Below are 21,233 nucleotides of genomic sequence, written 5' to 3'. Positions count from 1 at the left end.
TGCCGGGGACAGAACAACGGCAACGTCTGGAATTGGTAATGACAATCCTGTACCACAATTTTGAGGTACTCCTGGTGAAGAGGGTAAATAGGGACATGCAGGTAAGCATCCTTGATGTCCAGTGATACCATGAAATTCTCCAGGCTTGCAATAATCGCCCTGAGCGATTCCATTTTGAACTTGAACCTTCGTATATAAGTGTTCAAGGCTTTCAATTTTAGAATGGGTCTCACCGAACAGTCTGGTTTCGGTACCACAACATTTTGGAATAGTAACCCCGGCCTTATTGAAGGAGGGGTACCTTGATTTCACCTGCTGGAAGTACAGCTTGTGAATTGCCGCCAGTACTACCTTTCTCCGGGGGCAGCAGGCAAGGCTGATGTGAGGTAACGGCGAGGGGGAGTCGCCTCGAACTCCAGCCTGTATCCCTGTGATACTATTTGCAGAACCTAGGGATCCACCTGTGGGCAAGCCCACTGGTCCCTGAAGTTCCCGAGACGCGCCCCTACCGCACCTGTCTCCACCTGTGGAGCCCCAACGTCATGCGGTGGACTCAGAGGAAGCGGGGGAAGATTTTTGATCCTGGGAACTGGCTGCTGGTGCAGCTTTTTCCTTCTTCCCTTGTCTCTGTGCAGAAAGGAAGCACCTTTGACCCGCTTGCTTTTCTGAAGCCGAAAGGACTGTACCTGAAAATACAGTGCTTTCTTAGGCTGTGAGGAAACCTGAGGTAAAAAAAATTTCTTCCCAGCTGTTGCTGTGGATACGAGGTCCCAGAGACCATCCCCAAACAATTCCTCACCCTTATAAGGCAGAATCTCCATGTGCCTTTTATAGGCAGCATCACCTGTCCACTGCCGGGTTTCTAATACCCTCCTGGCAGAATGGACATTGCATTAATTCTGGATGCCAGCCGGCAAATATCCCTCTGTGCATCCTTTATATCTAAGACGACGTCTTTAATATGCTCTATGTTAGCAAACTATTATCCCTGTCTTAGAGTATTAATATTATCTGACTGGGTATCAGACCACGCTGCAGCAGCACTATTTATGCTGAGGCAATTGCAGGTCTCAGTATATAACCTGAGTGTGTATATACAGACTTCAGGATAGCCTCCTGCTTTTTATCAGCAGGCTCCTTCAAGGTGGCTGTATCCTAAGATGGCAGTGCCACCATTTTTGACAAACGTGTGAGCGCCTTATCCACCCTAAGGGATAGCTCCCAACGTGACCTATCCTCTGGCGGGAAAGGGTACGCCATCAGTAACTTTTTAGAAATTACCAGTTTCTTATCGGGGAAACCCACGCTACTTTACACACTTCATTCATTCATCTGATGGGGGAACAAAACACTGGCTGCTTTTTCTCCCCAAAAATAAAACCCCTTTTATGTGGTACTTGGGTTCATGTCAGAAATGCGTAACACATTTTTCATTGCCGAGATCATGTAACGGATGTTCCTAGTGGATTGTGTATATGTCTCAACCTCGTCGACACTGGAGTCAGACTCCGTGTCGACATCTGTGTCTGCCATCTGAGGTAACGGGCGCTTTTTTGAGCCCCTGATGGCCTTTGAGACGCCTGGGCAGGCGCGGGCTGAGAAGCCGGCTGTCCCACAGCTGTTTTACGTCATCCAGCCTTCTATGTAAGGAGTTGACATTGTCGGTTAATACCTTCCACCTATCCCATCCACTCTGGTGTCGGCCCCACAGGGGGCGACATCCCATTTATCTGCCTCTGCTCCACCTCCACGTAACCTTCCTCATCCCACATGTCGACACAGCCGTACCGACACACAGCACACACACAGGGAATGCTCTGACTGAGGACAGGACCCCACAAAGTCCTTTGGGGAGACAGAGAGAGAGTATGCCAGCACACGCCAGAGCGCTATATAATGCAGGGATTAACACTATAACTGAGTGATTTTTCCCCCAATAGCTGCTTGTATAAACAATATTGCGCCTAAATTTAGTGCCCCCCCTCTTTTTAACCCTTTGAGCCTGAAAACTACAGGGGAGAGCCTGGGGAGCTGTCTTCCAGCTGCACTGTGAAGAGAAAATGGCGCCAGTGTGCTGAGGGAGATAGCTCCGCCCCTTTTTCGCAGACTTTTCTCCCGCTTTTTTATGGATTCTGGCAGGGGTATTTATCACATATATAGCCTCTGGGGCTATATATTGTGATGATTTTGCCAGGCAAGGTGTTTATATTGCTGCTCAGGGCGCCCCCCCCAGCGCCCTGCACCCATCAGTGACCGGAGTGTGAGGTGTGCATGAGGAGCAATGGCGCACAGCTGCAGTGCTGTGCGCTACCTTGGTGAAGACTGAAGTCTTCTGCCGCCGATTTTCCGGAACACTTCTTGCTTCTGGCTCTGTAAGGGGTCCGGTGGCGCGGCTTCGGGACCGAACATCAATGGCCGGTTCCATGCGGTCGATCCCCCTGGAGCTAATGGTGTCCAGTAGCCTAAGAAGCCCAAGCTACCACCAGTTAGGTAGGTTCGCTTCTTCTCCCCTTAGTCCCTCGCTGCAGTGAGTCTGTTGCCAGCAGATCTCACTGTAAAATAAAAAACCTAAAATATACTTTCTTTCTAGGAGCTCAGGAGAGCCCCTAGTGTGCATCCAGCTCAGCCGGGCACAAGAATCTAACTGAGGTCTGGAGGAGGGTCTTAGTGGGAGGAGCCAGTGCACACCAGGTAGTCCTAAAGCTTTCTTTAGTTGTGCCCAGTCTCCTGCGGAGCCGCTATTCCCCATGGTCCTTACGGAGTCCCAGCATCCACTTAGGACGTCAGAGAAAAGATCCCTGTAAAACAGGCTTTCAACCAGTGTGCCGTGGCACACTAGTGTGCCGCGACCAGGTACAAGGTGTGCCGCGGAGCCAGATCAGCTTCCTGTACCTTCATAATGAACTGTTGGCCCGGGATCTTCTTAGAGGATCAGTCGTGCTCCGGCTGTGACCTATGACTTGATGACGCGGCAGTGTGATATCATAGGTCACGGCCGTCGCGTCTCACCACCCAGCCAGCCCACATATCTTCCAGTTCCCGCTTGCATCCACAGCTTTTCTTGCCCACCCACATTCACACCTGCCTGACCGCTCGCTGCTCAGTATTCGCAGCACTCCACTATGAACAACCCCCGCCACCGAGGGACAGGGAGGAGGACAGCTGACCGCTAGGGGCTAATATTTGTTATGTTATTTCTTCTGTGGGGATCAAAAGGATTTATGGAATGATGGGGGGGGGGGGGGGGGGGGGGGAACAATGTGAATAAGTCATGTGGGATTCTTTTTTTACTGTGAGGGCCAATGTGTGTTTTTTGTTTTTTTTTTCTGTGGGGAACTGATAGTGTGCCTTGGCACTTTTAAAATATTGTTCGGTGTGCCGCAAGTAAAAAAAGGTTGAAAATCACTGCTGTAAAAGGTAGCGCTAGTACCCGTCCAAGGCAAGCACATAGGTGTTGCTTTCACAATCTCCCTGAAATGCTTAAACAGAAGTAGGCAAGTGTGCCAACTGTAATAATAATCCCTAACACTGTGGAAAAAAAAATCCCTGTAAAGATAGTGGTAGCCCCAGTCACGTCCATGGGAACCATTGACCCTATTTGTGCTGGACGTGTCATCGTAGACCCTCCCCCCGCTTTACAAAGCAAGTATTCTGGGCAATGTAGAACGGGGGCGGGACTGATGACTCAATCGAGAATCCACGCCCCCACCTTGAATGATGCCACGCTCCCTCTTGCACCGACCTGGCTGCCCCACCTGGAGGGAGCAGCCATAAAGTCAGTAAGTACGAGTTTGACTGTTGGTCAAAACTATGTGCAGTTACCTATATTATGAATGTCGATATGTCTATTTTAACCTTTTCTATGTTTTAAAAGTCTACATTTTGACCATGCCTATTTTTTGATGGTTGACATTTCAACCTGTCTATATACACACTAATTGTCTACATGAGGTCCATATCAACATTTAGGTTGTCTAAATAATGTACCTGTCAAAATTATGGTATCTATATTTTGCGTTTTTACATTTTGACAGAGTAAAATACCAAGTCCGGTATTCTGCCTTAAATGTTAAAACGTAAAACTCACTCTGTTGCTGCAACTGTTGAGAATTTATAAGCAACGGACCTATCTTACAACATCTGTAACTATGGAAGCAATCAGTGCAGTTTGGTTGTTTCCATGATTCAGTTTGTTTCCATGGTTACAAAGGTTAGGCTGTGAATAAATTACCTTTCTTAACAACAACATTTATAACTATGGAAACAACATGCCGATTGTTCCCATGGTTACAGTTGTTGCTAAGAAAAGTCATTCATTTATAACTGGTCAGATGGCAGGTTCCTGTAGTTCGAACAGTTGATTTCAGCAGAAGTGCCTTCCCAAGATTTAGGAGTTAGGGCTAAAACACACTACACGGTTGTTGCCGGCCGGGAAAAAGCCGGACGGCTTTTTCCCGTGCCGGCATTGTAGTTAACAGTGTGAGGGGTAGGGTCCCTTCACACTGCACGGCCCCGGCCCGGCTGCCGGGTTGCAGCCGGGTCTCACCACTGGAAGGCCCGGCGGCCGGGCGGCCGCCGGGTCGTCCTTGGAGCCAGTAAACCATGTGTGTGAAGGGGAGCTTTCACACACAATGGTTTTTTCTGAAGCCGTGTCTGATGCTGCGCATGCGCACAGCATCACACACGGCTCAAAGCCGTCCTGTGTGACAGACACTGCCGGTTTCTCCCGGATGGCAAAAAGCCGGACAAACTTTGTCCGGCTTTTTGCCATCCGGGAAAAACCGGAGTGTGTGTTACAGCCCTTATTTTAGGTGGTGGTGGTAGTATTTAACATAATGATTTTAAATTGAACACCACTTTTTTGGTCCATTTCACAAGGGATAGGTACTATAAGAATCACAAGAAAAGTGATTTGCATATTACACTGTAAAGACACGTACAACTATATAGTATAAACATACAATTATAGCTTTGTGCTGGGACTATGGATTTAAAACAGACAAGGGTCTTATCTTTATGGCATTTGTATGCTCTCCACTTCTTTGTGTTAGTTTTCTCTGGTTGCCGTTTCTTCCCACAGTCCAAAAATAAAATGCAAACAGGTTAATTGTGATGACAAAAATGGAGCTCTCTGTGTGGTAGATAATGTAGACCATTCACTCAATGTGGCAGTGATCTATGTGAATGATATATATTTTCTGTACATACAGGTTGAGTATCCCTTATCCAAAATGCTTGGCACTAGAAGTATTTTGGATATTGTTTTTTTCCATATTTTGGAATAATTGCATACCATAATGAGATATCATGGTGATAGGACCAAAGTCTAAGCACAGAATGCATTTATGTTTCCTATACACCTTATACACAGCCTGAAGGTCATTTAATAACTTTGTGCATTATCAAAGTTTGTGTACATTGAGCCATCAATAAACAAAGGTTTCACTATCTCACTCAAAAAATTCCGTATTTCGGAATATTTGGATATGGGATACTCAACCTGTATTACTTTGGGAGGGGGGGGGGGGTTCTGTAATTATTTTTTTTTTTTTTTTTTAGCTCCAATGGGCCAAGACTGATGCTAACCATATACTCTGTACAGCATTGAACACATAGCAGATTTTGAAAGCACACTCTTCATTGATCTGGATAATTGTATGCCACTAAGAAGTAAGGAAGACACCTGACCTGTACATGGTGTCGGACTGGTGGCATGAAGGGCCCACTAGGGGAGTGCAGTGGTAGGGGCCCATGTGTAGCGGTTTGGCTAGTCTCCACAGGGCTTTGGATAACGATTAGAGAGTGTATGGCCTGGTCCCCTTGATAAGTATATATAGTCAGTGCCAGAATAAGCTGAAATTACCAAAAAGGCCTATTATGCGCGGCCGCCGGGGGTGTGACTAGTGATGTGAGGAGACATGACCAGTGGTGTGGAGGTGTGGTCTGCGTCATGGGCTGTGGCAAGTGCCTTCCCTCAATCACCCCAATTGCCCTCCATTAACCCATCCCTCCCGAATTCATTATCAATCCCTCTTCCCAGTAGTCATTAGCACATTTAACTACCCATCCTATCAGCTGCTGTAAAGCTTTCCTCACACCGCAGCACCCCTTACTACACTCACAACAGCACCACCCCTTAATACACTTCACTCACACAGCAGTATCCATTACTACACACCGCAGAATCCATTACTACACGCACACCGCAGCACCCATTAACTACCCCCACTTAGCACTCTTTACCCATTCATTGATCAATTTCAACATCCCAGTGACCACTACCACATTCACCTCCCCACACCACCACATCCACACACTATACACTTCCCACCACATATACACACAGACCCACATATATACACCGACATACAGTACAACTCCAGTCCCACATATACACACACAGTACACACACCACACCTACAGTATGCACACAGTATACACACATACAGCTTGTGACTGACAGGCTCAGGACCCCAAGTGAAGGAAAGACTGAAAGGGAAGGGCAGCCAGCACACTGCCTGCACGGATCTCAGGTGAGAGTGCTCACTGCTTGAGCCGAAGGAGGCTGGGCAAGGGAGAGAGGACGGCTGCTGGCTGTCTGTGACAGGAGAACGTTACCACCACCCCCCCCCCCCCCGACAATGCTGTCACTCCTCTGGTCCTATTTTTAATTGGGGACTGGAGCTGCAGCTCCATCCGCCCCATTGTTAATCCAGCCTTGTATATAGTAAATACTGATAGTGCATGTAATGTAGCAGATTAATGACACCAATGTACTGTAGAAAATACACCATAGTCCTGTGTTCTATCAGGTAACATATGTATTATGTGTAATTTAAGTGCACAGCCTGGAACCGTATCCGTCAAGAAGGAGGTGGGCCCCCAGACAGTGGAGCCCACTGGGGGTTCCCCCCTGTGCACTTGTGGGCCAGTCCAACTCTACCTGTACCCCAAAATAACTGGACACTCAACCGAAGCAGTGGCCGCTATGTTTGGCTTCAACCACCTCTTCTGTTTATCAGTACACAATACCTTACCTGTCTAGATACTGTACCTGAATTTAGTGCATACGGTTATAACTCATTCTGCTTTACAGCGTGACCCTTACAGTGCATACACACAGTGAGATTTTGTCTATCTTCTATTTTGACTATGTGATATTGACTGTGTGCTTGTGATATTGGCTATGTGCGATTTTGGCTATGGACGATTTTGACTATACTTTAGTACTAGATAGTCAAAACTGACTTGCCTGAACAGTCTATCTAACCTTGCGATTCCGACCCAGCAGGTCTGCGCATCGGTATCGTAAGCCGTGTACACACAGTGCGTTATGTGCCAACTCTCCTTGCGATTTTGACTATGTAGTTAAAATCGCAAGGATAAATCTCACTGTGTGTATGCACCTTAAAGGGCCCCATACACTACAACAATATGTCTGAGGCTGAATGACAAAACGATAATTAGGAGCGCTTGTGTATATATATATATTATGTGTAGAACGCACATACCTGTTAAAAAAGAAAAGGGTTATTTTGAATGTTACAGCTCTTTTGTAATTAATTGGTAGAACGGAGATAATTAGCGGTATAATTAGCAGTGTATCTGGGTTGTTATGGACAGTCTCTATATGCGGGTAATACTTTCCCTATTGTCCCTAACTGTACCTCTTGCGGCTTGATGTTCCAGCCTGTCCGGCCGCCGCAGTTGTATCAGGTCCCGTCTTTGCTGCTGCTCCGGCCGCTTCGGCTTGATTTCCCCGTGCGGCTTTTAATTCCCGAGCGTGTCAGCGTTTGCATGCACTGGCAGGGCTCCTCCGTCCTTCACCGTGACTTCTCCCGGGGAGAAGAGGTACAGTTAGGGACAGTAGGGAAAGTATTACCCGCATATAGAGACCGTCCATAACAACCCGGATACACTGCTAATTATACCGCTAATTATCTCCGTTCTACCAATTAATTACAAAAGAGCTGTAACATTCAAAATAACCCTTTTCTTTTTTAACAGGTATGTGCGTTCTACACATAATATATATACACAAGCGCTCCTAATTATCGTTTTGTCATATAGTTCATTATTATATGGAGCTGCTGACATAATAAATACAAGCGCGGCAATTTTTTCCAATATCAAATGTCTGAGGCTGAAGTCGGATGTCATTTCCCTTGAACTCCCCCAGGAGCGATTCCATACGACTTGGTACTTTTGTAGAAGATATATTGCATGCAATTGATGAAGCTGCTATACATCACATGCAATATATCGTACGACATACAATTGTACCATGAGATATAGTTGATGGGCTGGATAGAGGGCTACGGGGGCTGGGAGTGTCCTGAGAATGCCAGTTAAACTTCCCTGTAATACATCGCATGCGATATATCACATGCACAAAAAACACACTTTTTTCATCAGATTCCATCCAATTCCAATATATCATTAGTGCAGCTCCAACGACCTAGTGGATCCTATCCGACAGCCACAGGGATGCGCATCAGATTGGATACAATCTAAAACACATACGCTCGTACACAATTTCATACAATATATCAGAATTGTATGAAATCATGTAAAATCGTACTAGTGCATGGGGCCCTTTACAGTATAAAAGGTAAAATAAAAAAAATCATACAGAGTCGGCGTGTTCAAGCACCGAAAAAGAAGAGGCAGAAAAGAAAGACCCCTCCCAAGAAAAAAAGGGAAGAAGGGTAGACAAAATAATTTGTGAAGGAGCGCACAGCACGGGGGCATGCACATGTCACAGGGGGCGTGCGGATTCAGCTCACGGGAGCATATCGCAAGTCAGTCCACGCCCCCATTTTCCTTAAGACACACACCTCGGGCTGGGGGGAGGCAGCCAAACCAGAGAGCCAGAAGCTGCACTGCACACGTTCTTCTCTGCTCTCTGTGGGATCAGACCGCCCAACAGACCATTGGCCCTTCTGGCATATGCCAGAAGTGCCAGATGGGCAATCCACTCTGCTGGGGAAAGGGGGAAAGAGGTAAAGATAGATGTGATGGGAACACAAAGAGAAGAAGGAAAAAACAAAGAACAAACGGGAAAACTGGGCACAATAGTTAGCAAACCAGCGAATGACAGGTCTGGAATATTAGTAGTCTGTATGATAGTTTACATTGTTTCATTTATACAGCTACACCATATTACACAATACTGTACAGAGAACACTTAGTCAAACCATACTTTATAACTTGTAGGACCTACCAATATCCCGGAGAGGGAAGTCCTGAAAGTATGATGAAATAGTATGCATCATCACTAAGTATTCCAACCCCAGAGTCCCAAAAATACTCTGTATAATAATCCTTAAATCCTGGGTATTATGGGAGTCAAAACACACTGTGGATTGGGCTGGGGCAATCAGTGACTGAGAGCAGTCGCATCACAAGTCTCCAGTTCTTCAAATGCAGCTCCTGGGAGAGGACCAGACAATGTGCCCATCAGCAATAGAAATCCCTTGTGAGCATCACTATGTGAATAATTTAAGTGAAGGAAATGGTAGAATTATAGCACTTACGGGAAGGATATCAGATAACACAGAGGGGAAGATGTATATCATAAAGGACAGGAGGGAGGATATGAATGGTACAGAGGACAGGAGGTGCAAGATGGATGGCAGAGAGGAAAGGAGACAGGGGCCAGAGGCGGTTTAAGAGAGGAGGAGGCCTGGGTGCATAGTCCATGCAGGCCCTTCCTCTCTGTGATGCAGTAACATCTGGTATTTATCCTACTGCGCAAATTTAGATCTCAGTTCATGTTCCCATGACTGATCTCTACTGCGCATGTGCATATCATCAGAAAAATGTCTGCCCAAAATTTTTTGTGTTATTTCTGCTGCAGCACCGATGCAGTGCTCTGAGAGGTAAGTCATTAAACACAAGTGCAGGGTGTGCGGTGTGGGCTCCCCAGCACACACTGCATCCATTATACATACGCCATTGAAAGGAGGTAATAAACGGATGGCAGAGAGGACAGAAGGTGTAATGTAAAGTCAGGAGGGGGTGGGAGATGGATGACAGGAGTGTGGGGGTGGACAGGAAGGGGGGATAGGTGGCAGGGAGGTTGGGGGGAGATGGAAGGCAGAGAGGACATGAGGGATGGGGGGGGGAGATGGAAGGCAGAGAGGTCATGAGCGATGGGGGTAGATGGATGGCAGAGAGGACATGAGGGAGGGATGGAAGGCGGAGAGGACATGAGGTATGGGGGAGGGAGGAGATGGAAGGCAGAGAGGACATGAGGTATGGAGGAGGGGGGGGGGAGATGGAAGGCAGAGAGGACATGAGGTATGGGGGGGAGGAGATGGAAGGCAGAGAGGACATGAGGTATGGGGGGGGGGGGGAGAAGATGGATGGCAGAGAGGACATGAGGGAGGGGAGGGAGATGGAAGGCAGAGAGGACATGAGGTATGGGGGGGGGGAGGAGATGGAAGGCAGAGAGGACATGAGGTATGGAGGGGGGGGGGGGGAGGAGATGGAAGGCAGAGAGGACATGAGGTATGGAGGGGGGGGGGAGGAGATGGAAGGCAGAGAGGACATGAGGTATGGAGGGGGGGGGGAGGAGATGGAAGGCAGAGAGGACATGAGGTATGGGGGGGGGGGGGGGGGGGGAGGAGATGGAAGGCAGAGAGGACATGAGGTATGGGGGGTGGGGGGGGAGGAGATGGAAGGCAGAGAGGACATGAGGTATGGGGGGGGGGGGGAGGAGATGGAAGGCAGAGAGGACATGAGGTATGGGGGGGGGGGGGAGGAGATGGAAGGCAGAGAGGACATGAGGTATGGGGGGGAGGAGATGGAAGGCAGAGAGGACATGAGGTATGGGGGGGGAGAAGATGGATGGCAGAGAGGACATGAGGGAGGGGAGGGATGGAAGGCAGAGAGGACATGAGGTATGAGGTATGAGGTATGGGGGGGGGGGGGGGAGTAGATGGATGGCAGAGAGGACATGAGGGAGGGGAGGGATGGAAGGCAGAGAGGACATGAGGTATGGGGGGGGGGGGAGATGGAAGGCAGAGAGGACATGAGGTATGGGGGGGGGGGGGAGATGGAAGGCAGAGAGGACATGAGGTATGGGGGGGGGGGGGGAGATGGAAGGCAGAGAGGACATGAGGTATGGGGGGGGGGAGGGGGGGGGAGATGGAAGGCAGAGAGGACATGATGGATGGCAGAGAGGACAGGAGGGGGAAAATGGGTGGCAGAGGACAGGAGTGGGGGGGGGGTAGATCACAGAGAGGACTAGAGGTAAAGAAATAAAATATTATATATAAATATATATAATAAAATATAATATTTATATTACCATTTTTCCATTAATCCTAATCAAGAGATTAATCCAAAAGGATTGGTATCCCTAATCATCACACATTGGGGGTCATGGCCAATATGGAGCAATGTTCATCATCAGGCCCCAGCCTCTCGTATACAGAGAATCATGTCATCATGCATAACACTAAACATGAAAGGGTGGTTTAATCTCCTGGACATATTGAGATAGTAGGTAAGTGTAATTTACATCAATCCTTGCCTTTTTTTTTTATATATACTTACAAACGAATTTTTTCTAGCATTTTTGTCAGTAGTGACTCTACCAGTATGTTTTTTTCCGGATTGTGGGAGCAAACGTGGACATCTAGAGAAAACCCATGCAAACGTCACAAATAGACTTTCAATAGTTGCTATCAAACCAATGACCCTAGCACTGTGAGGTATGCAGGAAATACCTAATTAGTTATAGAACAATTTATTTTTCTTAGGTGGTGTCTGTATCTCAATTCCCCCCCCCCCCCCCCCCCCCCCCCCCATTGACTGCTACAGTATTTCAATAGGTTACATTTCAAACGAGACTGATACACAACAGTAAAAAGCACTATGCAACTGGGTAGCCCTGTGTACTTTATGTTGAATAACCATGAAAATACCTTCATTCCCGACACTTGACAGCACCCGGCCACTAATTAATATTATTCCTTGTATGCTACATCCATATAACATATGTAAATGTAACAACCAATACTGGAGAAATATGTTATTATCGGGATTGCATTTACCCATTGTATTGAATATATGCTTTAATAAAGCAGGGCTAGCTCTGCCATTAAATGAATTTGTTTGAATCACCCATGTGACCCTTTACTGGCATAACACTGCAATATCCTCCAACACACAGGGAAAACCTTATATTGCTACTATGGGGAAATGGCAGATTCCCCATAAGATAATAATAATAATAACCTAAGTAAAGTGTGTGTGTGATATCTGTACATCTATACCTGTACACTAAGCATGAGACACTATTTGCAATTTGGCAATTTATGGTTACGCTTTCTGTTTCTCCCTGCATACTCCCCTGTGTGCTATAGATTATTGCACCCTATTTACTTGCACTACCAGAATGCAGGGTTAGCAGAAGGTGAAAGTCACAACTCTGCGCTTAGAGTAAGTGAATAGTACCCCACTGATAGGGTCAAAATGCATTAAAAAAAAATCCCATTCCACTCTGTGGAATTTGAGAAACAACTTACATTTACCCTATCAATTCATTATAGATCATTGGAAGTTCTTATTTAGATAATAAATTCTAATTTGTGCAATCTTGTTGGTTTGACAGGTGCTGTCATCTGTATGAATGGACAAGGCCCTTTAGATCTTCTAATCTAGCACATCATTTGTGCCATTACCTAAGTCACTAAATCGCTGGAGGAGGGCACAGGGTGAACTATAGATTTCACTAGAGAATATGAAATGATAGGTTTCATAGATCTCCAGAGGTATTAACAGACCAATAAACTGCAAAGTATTCATAGAAAATATGATGGCGGTTCCCAGCAAAAAGAGAGCTGCACAAACTACATCAGCTACACATGCTGTAAATGTAAACACTAAAGTTCTACAGTATTTACCTTGGTTCAACCTCAAATCCTAACTTTCACCCTTTCAAGTTCATAGTAGGACAGCATGCTTATCTGAACCAGACTTACTAAACTTTATGTTCCATTTACTAATGAGATAGATAGATATATATATATATATATATATATATATATATATATATATATATATACACACACACACACACACACAGGTACATAAACCGCCAGATTGATGTACAAGCCAATCACATGCTTCTGAAACCTTGATTTAAATTAGACATGTGTTAGTAAAACTGGGAAAATATGGTAATCTAGTAATATTCAGGGACTGATGATGCCATTTTTAACTCTTCAATGAGGTAAGATGATGAGAGGACTGTGCGACATACCTTCACTATCTGGATGCCTCCAATAACTAGAGTAATGTAGGGATGCAGGCTGGATCCTCCTGGAACGTCATGAGAACAGGAGTCTGAGCCTGGGGATTTAAAAGAACCATCACTTTAGTCCATATGTTCGTGGTCCACTTGATAGATGATAGGATTCTTAAAAGCAGTCAGCAGAGTGAGGATTCATAAAACCCATTAACCAAAGCAGCTCCTGCCTGGTCTATGCCACCCGGTTATGTCCGATGTCAGATTAGAGAAGTGCTATTTTAAGTCCATTACGGTCAATTGTTCTGGAACATAGAGGCATTAATAGCCGGATCTAACGATATGCTCGGTTTAATGGTTCGTCCGCAGATATCTGAGAGGAGAAGGGGGAAGGACAGCCAGTGTCACCTGCGGAAGATCAGATCAGCTGTATAGGAAACCCAGCGGCCAGCAGCAGTCAGACATCGCAAACCATCCAAGTTACAGCAGCATCCGATCCCCTCCAAGTTCAACTCTTGAATTGCTTTCTGTCCCAGCCTGCTCCTCTCTCACACCTAAACTTTACAGGTTGCACCTCTGCCTTTTTTTTCCCAGCGGGGCTCCTCCCCCCTCTTCTCTGATGACTTTAACCCTTTGATACAGAGGAAACAACAGCAGCTGGCATTGCTTCACCCTGTGAAGTTTAACTCATTAAAAGGAGGGGTGTGCCGCACGTCAGACAACTCTAACACACAAGAAAGAAAGAGGGATTTGGGGATTACCTGGGAGATGTACATCAGTAAGGAAGTATATAGCGCCTCTCAGTCTGCAGGATGTACAAGAAAGCTAAGGAAGGAAACAAGAAAGTATCCGTAGCATTCACTTCTACAATTAATCACTGTATGAAAGAATTGCAGGAACACAGTTAACGCACAAACTTTAGATGTATTTGAAAAATCCAGATGTGGGGCTGCCTGATACTTTCCCTGACCATTAAAATCAGTAAAATCTATTAAAATGAATATATACTTGCAGAGTGGGTGGTGAAACATTAAGTAGAATGGGAAAATATTTAGCAAAAAAGCATGCCTCCAAACATAACCCTCTCCAGGAGAAACAAAATGCTCTGTTCACTGGACTTCCCTCTTAATGTATGATTGCCAGCACCTGTGCTGAACTAGTTACTTGATAAAAGGTGTTTCACCAGCACACCTCCCAACATGACCCTCTCCAGGAGGGACAGAATGCTCTGCTCCTGGACTTCCCTCTTAATGTATGATTGCCGGCACCTGTGGTGAAACACCTTTCTCATCTATTAACCTGTTCAAACAGGTGCCAGCAATCATACATTAAGAGAAAAGTCCAGAAGCAGAGCGTTCTGTCCTTCCTGGAGAGGGTCATGTTGGGAGGTATGCACCAGTGATGCGCGGTGAGGTCAGTGCCTGGGGAGGCGTGGGATGATTGAACCCCCCCCATCCCTTATATATATTGATGGGGGGGGAATTATAATAATTAGGGTTCCACATATTTAACCAAAACCAGCACCAGGCTCAACCAGGGGGAGTAATGCCATAGCAGGGGGGACACTCAGGGCGGGATGTTGATTGATTGCCGATCATCGCAACAATGCTAATCTCATATGTATTAACATATGTGATTAGCATAGGCGTGCACAGCTAATTTTATTAGGGGGTGCACCGCCCAGGGACATGTCTAGCACTTACATTCTCTCAGTAAAGTAACATGGCTTAATCTAATTTCTCCCTAGTTATTAATTATACAAGTAGATATAATACACCGCAGAGAAATAAAATTAAACATAATTGTGCGACCACCGGCCGGTACTGACTGTCCGCTACGGAATAACCATGAGTCCTAGCTGCCGCTGCACCCTACCGCTGCTTACACTTACTCAACTATACCTAACCCAGTGGCGGAACAAGAGAGTGGTGGGCCTAGGTGCATATACATTCCACCCCCCCTTCCCCACCATCACCAACCCTTGCACCCCCCAGCACCTACACCCTGATTTTGAGTGGGCCATCCTGAAAAGTACGGGAGATTTACGGGGCCAAACGTTTGAGTTTTAACATAACACAAGTAACGTTTAAAATGTACACATGTGCCATAAGAGCCACATCTGCCTCTTTCTATGCCATCAGATCCCACCTCCTCTGCAGGATACCAGCATTTTTCACATATGTCCCCGTGCTCACCAGCTACTGACATTAGTGCCCCTTATTCACATTACGCCACACAATATGAGCCGAAATTCACGTGACGCCGCACAGTATGAGCCGAAACTCACATTACACCAAACAGTATGAGCCGAAATTCACATTACACCACATGGTATGAGCCGAAATTCATATTATGCCACACAGTATGAGCCGAAATTTATATTACGCCACACAGTATGAGCCGAAATTCACATTACGCCACACAGTATGAGCCGAAATTCATATTACGCCACACAGTATGAGCCGAAATTCACCTTACACCACATGGTATGAGCCGAAATTCATATTACGCCACACAGTATGAGCCGAAATTCATATAACGCCACACAGTATGAGCCGAAATTCATATTACGCCACACAGTATGAGCCAAAAATCATATTACGCCACACAATATGAGTCAAAATTCATATTAAGCCACACAGCACGTGCCTTGGGTAACTTATGGCAAATTCACCCCTGGTAGCATAAGTATGGCTGCAAGAAAAAAAAAATGATACTTCCAATAATGATATCACATTCATATTATATTATTTATTATCTTTGCACATTTTTTTCATAGGATCTCTAATACTTGTATGTATGATGATAGGGAAGGATATTGATAAATTTGGCTATTGGTAATGGAACCCACAATATCAGAAACAGTGACTTACTGTCCATCTCGGTGGCAGAGTCTCTGTTGAACTGCCCCAGCAGAATGTGTCCTCCAGCGACGGCTCCGAGTCCCCATGAGAGGAACGCTGGCTGTGGCTTGGCTGCACCCTAGGATTGAGACTGAGCGCGGGCAGGAGGAGAGCGCGACGGCCGGGAGGAGAGCATGGGCGGATGCACGCTGTGATATAATCACATAATCAGATGACTTCAGTCCCCCCCTGTGAGGCCGCCAGCACGTAAAGTACACTAAGCACTGTCAGCATTTATTAGCGGGCGCCGGGCGCAGCGGTAGGGGGAGGCACAGCAATGGGCTGCAGGCTTGGCTATCACTGTGCTGTAGCAGGCTGCGTGCGAGGTGCCGGACATTAGGGGGTGCCTGTGCGCACCAGGCGACCCCCGTGCGCACGCCTATGGTGATTAGTATCACAATGTCAGGGGTGCCCCGCGATGAGTGATAGTCCCGAGGAGAGGGTTTGTGATGCGGGGGAGGAGGACTGCCGCAAGGAGAGCTTCCTGCTGCTGGAGCAGTCGGTCACCGTGGGCTCGCAGGAGATGGACTCCCTAGTGGTCCACATCGGGGAAGCCCTGCAGCTCAGCACCTACCGCACCCCAAGCTCCTGCAGCGTGGAGTACAGCGGTGCCCTGAGAACCCCGGCCGTCCCAACATCTGCTCCTGCGTGCGGGGCAGGAACACGCCGTACCCGGTGTGCACCCCCACATGCAGCAGTCAATACCACCACCAGCACCTGGGACCCCGGCACTTCGTAGCGGGGAACAAGCAGCTGTGCAGCTGGGGCTGGGTGTGGGGCAGCTGCAGAAGGCATGGAATGCACCGGCTCCTGGAGGATGGGGAGGAGGACCCCCCACAAGCTACTGCAGGAGCTCGGAGGAGGCGGGGGATCCTTGAGCAGGCTGCCAGGACACACTGGTTAGAGAGGAGTTGGCGTGAGCGGTGAGTGCGGCGGATTGCGGAAAGAAGCCCATAGGCTTCTGTAGGGTATCACCATAAGAAAGATGGCGATACCCTCCACACCGATATGTGGGTGGCTGGGTCCTAGTACATTTGAAAATGCGGTAGAACCCCCAAAAATGGGGGTTTACAGCATTTTTCACTTGGTATATCCCACCATCAGTGTGGGGTCCCCCTGCCATCACATTAAACTCCTCCCAAACCAGTCAGCCCAGGGCTGGAATTCCTTGGAAAGTGGGGACCCCAGAAAAAAATAAATGGAGTCCCCTATCCCTAGCAACAACAAGCAGCCCAGTGATATGCCCCGCACCCGTGGTGGTCTACAGGTCCCAGCAAGCATGCCCCAGCACGCTGGCACTCGGAGAACCATAAGTGCCTGCATGCCTGGACATTCAGGGCCTGCTGGCACCTTTAGTCCCCCTGTAAAGAAAATATTAAAATAAATACAAAACGAAGCCCTTTATCACAATCCCATGGCATCTGTTTTTACCAATGGCCTCTCCTCCCCTACCTTTAGTTTAAGTAACGGCACCAGACAGGGGTGCCCCTTGTCGCCTCTGCTTTATGCTCTCAGCATAGAACCTTTGGCAACTCACATTAGGCTGAATCTGGACATCAAAGAATTTCTGTTAAGGGCTCACAGTATAAAATTTCTCTTATCGCGGATGATGTTCTTTTGTCCTGGTCTTCCCCTCAGACTTCGCTTCCTAATATACAGGCTGAACTCTCTCTGTTCGGAAGTGTGTCAGGACACAAGGTTAATAGTGCTAAATCAGAGGCACTAGCATTCCATCACCCCCCCCCCACCCCCCCCCCAGCATTGTGAATCTCTTAGTATAAAATTTTGGGTATATCTGGTGGCCAAAGTCTATTACATACTTAGGGGTCCAGATCACGAAGCATTACGACCAGTTATTTCAGGCCAATTTCTCTAACGTCCTAGAGGATGCTGGGACTCCGTAAGGACAATGGGGAATAGACGGGCTCCAGAGGAGACATGGGCACTTTAAGAAAGACTTTAGACTCTGGGTGTGCACTGGCTCCTCCCTCTATGCCCTTCCTCCAGACCTCAGTTTTAGACTGTGCCCAGAGGTAGATGGGTGCACTGCAGGGAGCTCTCCTGAGTTTCCTTCTAAGAAAGCATTTTGTTAGTTTTTTTCTTATTTTCAGGGAGCTCTGCTGGCAACAGACTCCCTGCATCGAGGGACTGAGGAGAGAGGAGCAGACCTACTTAAATGATAGGCTCTGCTTCTCGGCTACTGGACACCATTAGCTCCAGAGGGAGTGGAACACAGGTTCGTCCTGGGCGTTCATCCCAGAGCCGCGCCGCCGTTCTCCTCACAGAGCCAGAAGAAACGAAGAAAGAAGATACTGAGGCGGCAGAAGCCCTCGGGTGCTTCACTGAGGTAACGCACAGCACTGCAGCTGTGCATCATTGCTCCCATACACCTCACACACTCCGGTCACTGTACGGGTGCAGGGCGCAGGGGGGGGGCGCCCTGGGCAGCAATAGAATACCTCTCCTATGGCAAATGACTATATACATGTACAGGTGGGCACTGTACATGTATATAAATGAGCCCCCGCCATATTTTATTAAGTTTGAGCGGGACAAAAGCCCGCCGCCGAGGGGGCGGGGCTTCTCCCTCAGCACTCACCAGCGCCATTTTCTCTCCACAGCTCCGCTGAGAGGAAGCTCCCCGGGCTCTCCCCTGCTTGACACACGGTGAAAGAGGGTTTTAAAGTAGAGGGGGGGCACATAATTGGCGATTATACATTACAGCAGCGCTACTGGGTAAACATTCTGTGTTTTTCTCTGGGGTCATATAGCGCTGGGGTGTGTGCTGGCATACTCTCTCTCTGACTCTCCAAAGGGCCTAAAGGGGAACCTGTCTTCAGAAAAGAGTTTCCCTGTGTGTGTGGGGTGTGTCGGTACGCGTGTGTCGACATGTTTGACGATGAAGGCTAGCCTAAGGAGGAGGGGGAGTGCATGATTGTCAGGTCGCCGTCGGTAACGCCGACAGCGGACTGGATGGATATGTGGAATGTCTTGAATGCTAATGTATATTTATTGCATAAGAGATTAGACAAGACTGAGGCTAGGGATCAGTCAGGTAGTCAGACCATGCCTGTCCCAGTGGCACCGGGACCTTCTGGGTCTCAGAAACGCACATTATCCCAGATCACTGACACAGATACCGACACGGATTCAGATTCCAGTGTCGACTATGAGGATGCAAAATTACAGCCAAAAGTGGCTAAAGGTATTCGTTACATGATCATTGCTATTAAAGAGGTTTTGCATATTACTGAGGAACCTCCTGTCCCTGACACGAGGGTACACATGTATAAAGAGAAAAAGCCTGAGATCACCTTTCCGTTCTCATTTGAGCTAAGCGAATTGTGCGAAAAGGCTTGGGAATCTCTAGACAGGAGGCTACATGTTCCCAAAAGGATTCTTATGGCGTATCCCTTCCCACAAAAGGACAGGATACGATGGGAATCTTCGCCTAAAGTAGACAAGGCGTTGACGCGCTTATCCAAGAAGGTGGCACTGCCTTCCCAGGATACTGCTACCCTCAAGGATCCTGCGGATCGTAAGCAGGAAGTTACCATGAAGTACATTTACACACATTCTGGTACTATTGTTAGGCCGGCTATGGCGTCGGCCTGGGTTTGTAGTGCTGTCGCAGCATGGACAGATTCCTTGTCTACGGAGATTGAGACCCTAGACAAGGATACCATTCTAATGACCCTAGAGCATATCAAGGATGCTGCTTTATATCTGAGGGATGCTCAAAGAGACATTTGTTTACTAAGCTCCAGAATAAATGCTATGTCTATTTCTGCAAGGCGACTCTTGTGGACCCGACAGTGGACGGGGGATGCCGACTCGAAGCAGCATATGGAGTCGTTGCCTTTCAAGGGGGAGGAGTTGTTTGGAGAAGGCCTCTCGGACCTTGTCTCTACTGCTACGGCTGGTAAATTGAATTTTTTACCTTATGTTCCCCCACAACATACTAAGAAGGCACCTCATTACCAGATGCAGTCCTTTCGTTCAAATAAAAGCAAAAAGGTACGGGGATCGTCCTTTCTTGCCAGAGGTAAGGGCAAGGGAAAAAAGCTGCACACAGCTAGTTCCCAGGAGCAGAAGTCCCCCCCCCCCTACGTCTGCAAAATCCACCGCATGACGCTGGGGCTTCCCTGGGGGGGCCAGATCAAGTGGGGGCACGTCTTCGTTTTTTCAGCCACGTCTGGGTTCACTCACAGGTGGATCCCTGGGCAATAGAGATTGTTTCTCAGGGATACAGGCTGGAATTCGAAGAGATGCCTCCTCGCCGGTTTTTCAAATCGGCTCTCCCGGCTTCTCCCTCAGAAAGGGAGTTAGTGTTAACTGCAATTCAAAAATTGTACCTGCAACAGGTGATAGTCAAGGTTCCTCTTCTCCAGCAAGGAAAGGGGTATTACTCGACCCTGTTTGTGGTTCCGAAACCGGACGGTTCGGTCAGACCCATTTTGGATCTAAAATCCCTGAACCTGTACTTGAAAAAGTTCAAGTTCAAGATGGAATCGCTCAGAGCGGTCATCGCCAGCCTGGAGGGGGGGGGATTGGATGGTTTCCCTGGACATAAAGGATGCTTACCTTCATGTTCCGGTTTTTCTTCCTCACCAGGCGTTCCTGAGATTTGCGGTGCAGGACTGTCATTACCAATTTCAGACTTTGCCGTTTGGGCTTTCCACGGCCCCAAGAATTTTCACCAAGGTAATGGCGGAAATGATGGTGCTCCTGTGCAAGCAGGGTGTCACAATTATCCCATACTTGGACGATCTCCTCATAAAGGCGAGATCTCGAGAGAAGTTACTGGACAGCGTGTCACTGTCAGTGAGGACGTTGCAACAGCACGGCTGGATTCTCAATATTCCGAAGTCCCAGCTGGTTCCTACAACGCGTCTGGCATTTTTGGGCCTGATTCTGGACACGGAACAGAAAAAGATGTTTCTTCTGATGGAAAAGGCTCAGGAGCTCATAGCTCTGGTCAGGAACCTATTAAAGCCAAAAAAGGTTTCAGTGCTTCACTGCGCCCGTGCCCTGGGGAAGATGGTGGCCTCGTAGGAGGCCATCCCATTCGG

The 21,233-nt window shown here is 47.6% G+C and overlaps 1 protein-coding gene across 4 annotated transcripts in view; it reads right to left on the bottom strand.

Moving 5' to 3' along the window:
* Positions 1-14,393, bottom strand: part of SP6 (Sp6 transcription factor) — a 37,307-nt gene extending 22,914 nt beyond the window's left edge. Inside the window, exons 1-3 of one of the 4 annotated variants that reach the window (XM_063959636.1) lie at positions 14,327-14,393; positions 14,020-14,083; positions 13,274-13,362 (exon numbers count right to left, since the gene is read on the bottom strand). The gene's annotated coding sequence lies outside the window, so the exon portion shown is untranslated. Of the gene's footprint in view, positions 1-13,273; positions 13,363-13,666; positions 13,970-14,019 lie in introns of those variants that run through there. The other 3 variants (XM_063959635.1, XM_063959637.1, XM_063959638.1) reach the window with 3 other exon arrangements.
* Between the last annotated feature and the right edge of the window lie 6,840 nt (positions 14,394-21,233).

Source organism: Pseudophryne corroboree, chromosome 3 (genome assembly GCF_028390025.1).
Source record: "Pseudophryne corroboree isolate aPseCor3 chromosome 3, aPseCor3.hap2, whole genome shotgun sequence".
Classification (NCBI taxonomy): Eukaryota; Metazoa; Chordata; class Amphibia; order Anura; family Myobatrachidae; genus Pseudophryne; species Pseudophryne corroboree.
The sequence above is the reverse complement of the archived record's forward strand: the minus strand, read 5'-3'. Positions and strand labels throughout refer to the sequence as shown.